We start from the raw sequence: 4,578 nt of genomic DNA, 5'->3' as shown, positions 1-4,578 counted from the left end.
CCAGGAAACACGGCCAGGAAATGACGTCACCGACCGCGTGCTCTTTTAACCCCTCACAGGCTGCACTGAGTTAGGCTGATGCAACAAGAACGGTGCAAAGGGGAGGGAGTGGCCCTCTGGGCTGACAGGCCGAGATAAGGGCGGGTGAGGGGCCCCTGTACGAGTGTAATGGAGGGATAGGCATGTATACAGAGACCTGTGCTAACCCTCCACATGTATAAAAGTACACAGTCATGGGGTCATGCTGATCCATGAACTTCACATTGAATCAAAACACAAATCATGTGCGATTCAATAAAAAAAAAGATCAACGAACGACCAATATACACGCTTCAATCTTATTATCCAATCAATAGGAGATTCAATCAAATGATTGGCTAATGGTGGCTATACACACTTTGATTGTATTATCCGATCAATATGAAATTCAATTAAAAAGGTCAACTAATGGTGGCCAGACACCCTTTAATGTCATGATCTGATCAATGTGCAATTCAATCAAAACGATCGACTCAGCCCTGGTTCACACTGCTGCGATGGGGGAAGCGCACAAGATTTGCCGCGTTTCCCAGCATCGCACGGCGTTCATGCAATCTGCTGCGGGACTCGGGAGTCAGGCCCAGTTCACACTGCTGCGATGGGGGAAGCGCACAAGATTCGCCGCGTTTCCCAGCATCGCACGGCGTTCATGCAATCTGCTGCGGGACTCGGGAGTCAGGCCCAGTTTACACTGATGCAATCCAAAAGGCATTAGATTCGCATGTCATCTGAAAATACATTGTTTTCTATGAAGGCTGTTCACATCGATGCAGTGATCGATTTCATCTGGTTATATGCGATCCGAACCAGAGCGTTCCACTGCAGGTTCCCGCATCACATCACCGGCCGGCGTGCACACTGACATCTGCGAACCGCCCCGGGTGTCAGTGTAAAGTAAATGACACCCCCAGATCACAGTGCGAATGGTGCAGGAATCGGATAGCACGGGTGTGAACGCCTATGCGATCTGATTCCAGTGCGGACCAAAAAAAGGGTGCGAATGCGATGCAAATTCAGTCATACCATCTGTATTGCTGAACTCTAATGGCACAGACATTGCATGTGATGTGCACAGCAATGCGGTGTAAAGCACATGCACAGTCTGACATCGCATCAGTGCGAAGCCAGCCCAAAAAATGGTTCTGTGTGAGTTTAGTGTGGGTGCGGTGCAAATTTACTCTCCGGCTATGCCCAGTCCCCTCAGAAATCGCATTAAATTTGCACCGTCAAAACACAAATCGCGACGTGAAATCGCATCTATTGGCACCGCATCAGTGTGAACCGAGCCTCAATGTTAGATTAATGACACCCCGAAACACATCGCAATTGCCAGAATCGCATCGCATGGATGTGAACACCCAGGCAATGCAATTCAGGTGCGCAAAGAAAAGGGTCCTGCGCCATTTGGGGGCGGATGTGATGCAATTTGAGCCATACGTAATGTATGGTTTAAATCGCACTGCACAGACACTGCATGTGATGTGGACAGGAATTCGGTGCAAATGAAATGCAGTGCGATTCCTGTTTGAATCACACACGGTGTTCCGCACGTACCGGTGTGAACCCAGGCTAATGGTGGCCAGACATACTTCCATTTTATTATCCAATCAATAAAAAGGTGAAATCAAAACAATCAACTAATGGTGAAAATACACGTGTCAGTTTCACTCTTCAACTAATGTGATCAAAATGATCAAATAGCCATAACATGATAACTTCTGATCAGATTCGATCACTCAGTCAATTGGCCAGGGAGGAATATTATTGATCATTTATCAGCATTGGGATACCTTGGGACGTAATTCGAAAATCCCGCCGGCGTATCATTGTTTTGTATTCTCAAAACAAGATACGCCAGAATTAGGCTAGGATCCGACTGGTGTAAGTCACTTACACCTAAATGCAATACTACGCTGGCCGCTAGGTGGCTTTTACGTCGATTTCAGCGCCGCATATGCAAATGAGCCGAATACGCCGATTCCCGAACGTTTTTGCGCCGCTTCGCCGTAGTTTACGTCGTTTCCGTAAGCGTAAGGTTACCCCTGCTATATGAGGGGTAACCTTACGTCGGTCCGCCGTATGCCATGTTAAGTATGGCCGTCGGGACAGCGTCGGGTTTTTCCGTCGTTTCCGGAACTCGTCGCGAATAGGGCTGTGCTTTAATTACGTTCACGTCGCAACCAATGTATTTGCGGCGTACTACGGAGCATGCGCAGTGGCCTACGTTTAAGGCCGGCGCATGCGCAGTTCGTTCGGCACGGGGGTGCGCTTAATTTAAATACAAGCCGCCCCCTTTGATTTACGCGGGGATACGCCGGGCCATTTAGACTACGCCGCCGCAAATTACGGAGCAAGTGCTTGGAGAATACGGCACTTGCTTCAGTAAGTTGCGGCGGCGTAGTGTTAATGGCATACGCTACGCCCCGCTCGTAGATACGCTGATCTACGAGAATCTGGCCCCTTGTTCACAACTACAATTCAGTATGTCAATTGATCAGATTATGAGATGACATAGATACGATCGATAAGTGATGATTGAAAGTGATGGTTGTCAACTATAGATCAATATTTCCTTCGGAAGAGAACGATTGAAAAAGAAATCCATCATTTATCGTAGTGTGTGTGTGGCCATCGTTAGACTCAATCTCAATTGGATTTGTTCAGAACAAATTGATTGGCCAGGGTGGAATATTATTCATTTTTCATCGATCGGAAGCATTAAGATACTTTGTTTCAAGAATATAATCGTATGTCGATTGATGAGATTACAAAGATACAATCAATAACTAACGAGTGAAATCCACTTCATTGTGTGTGGTGACATATCGATCAAATGGCTTGTCAGTTATACATCGATTATTCCTATTAGAAGAGATCACTCGGAAAATAAATTGATCATTTAAGCATGTGGCCGCCATTAGACTCTATTTACATCGGATTCAAACTTGGTCACTAGGCCAGGACAGAATAATATTGATCTTCTGCAAGATCAATCGGCAGCACTGGGATACTTTGTTCATAAATACGATCATATTTTGATCAGATTGGTCAGATTATGAGATGACATGAAGACAGAGATGCAAATGAAATTACGATTATATCTTAACTATTGATCAAAAACCACTTACCTGTGTGAGGCATAGCGATTAAATGGGTTGACATCTCTAGATCGATTATTCCTATCAGAAAAGATTGATCAGAAAAGACCTTGCTCGTTTAGCAAAGCGTGTATGGCCAAGCAGAACTAATCCTATTGATGGTTTCCCAAAACAGTTCAATTCAAGGCATGCTGGGAGTGATAACTGTCATTGGCTTTTGCCCTAAACTGAACTGGAAATCATCAAATGGCTGCTGTCATAACTGATCACATGTGCAGCACCATGGCAACTGCAGATCAAACAGAGGCTAAGATGGCAGCTCACTTGGCTGGAAAGTATAGGAAGGTTTAGTTCCGCTTTAAAGGGGTTGTAAAAGCATTAAGATAAAAAACCTTCTGTGTGCAGCAGCCCCTCTAACACTTATCTGAGCCCCATTTCTGTCCAGCGATGACCATGAGTGTCACAGCCATCCAAGACTCTCCCTCCTTATTGGCTGAGACACAGCAGTGGCGCCATTGGCTCCCGTTGCTGTCAAGTCAGCTAGCCAATCAAGAGAGAGAGGGGGCTAGGCCACGGCTCTGTGTCTGAATGAACACAGGGAGCTGTGACTTGGCTTGGGTGCCCCCATAGCAAGCTGTTTCCTGTGGGGGCACTCAACAGGAGGAAGGGGCCAGGAGCACAGAAGAGGGACCCGAGAAGAGGAGGATCCGGGCTGCTCTGTGCAAAACCACTGCACAGAGGAGGTAAGTATAAAATGTTTTTTTTTTTTATAGAAAAACAAAAACTAGACTTTACAATCACTTTAACCACTTGCTTATCGGGCACTTAAAGCGGAGTTCCACCCTGAAAATAATCTTTCCACCAAAAATCTAAAAAAAAAAAAAAAAAATGTTTTACTTACCCTAAATAGCTGTTGCTATGCGGAAGTGCTGAATCTGCCTCTTCATCCACCGCGGTCGATTCTCTTCCTCCTCCTACACTCTGTTTCTTCTTGTGAATGGGGCGCGCTGCATTCTGGGAACTGCTCGCGGATGCGCAGTAGGAAACGGGCAGTGAAGCCGCAACGGCTTCACTGCATGTTTCCCTTACTATAGATGGCTGCGCCTGGAGCTGCCAGGATCGAGGATCGGCCTTGGCGGGGGCCGACATCGCTGGCGACTAGGACGGGTAAGTGTCCTTATTAAAAGTCAGCAGCTACAGTGTTATTAGCTGCTGACTTTTAATTTTTTTTTTTTTTTTGACCGGAGCTCCGCTTTAAACTTTCTTCCTGCCCAAGAAAATTGTCAGCGCTGTCACACTTTGAATGGCACTGGTCATGCAACACTGTACTCAAATTAAATTTTTATTATTTTTTTCCCCATAAATAGAGCTTTCTTTGGTGATATTTAATCACTACTGGGGTTTTTATTTTTTTTCCAACAAAAGAAAAAGAAACAAGACC

This window comes from Rana temporaria, chromosome 8 (assembly GCF_905171775.1).
Source record: "Rana temporaria chromosome 8, aRanTem1.1, whole genome shotgun sequence".
Classification (NCBI taxonomy): Eukaryota; Metazoa; Chordata; class Amphibia; order Anura; family Ranidae; genus Rana; species Rana temporaria.
This window is presented reverse-complemented; position numbering follows the sequence as displayed.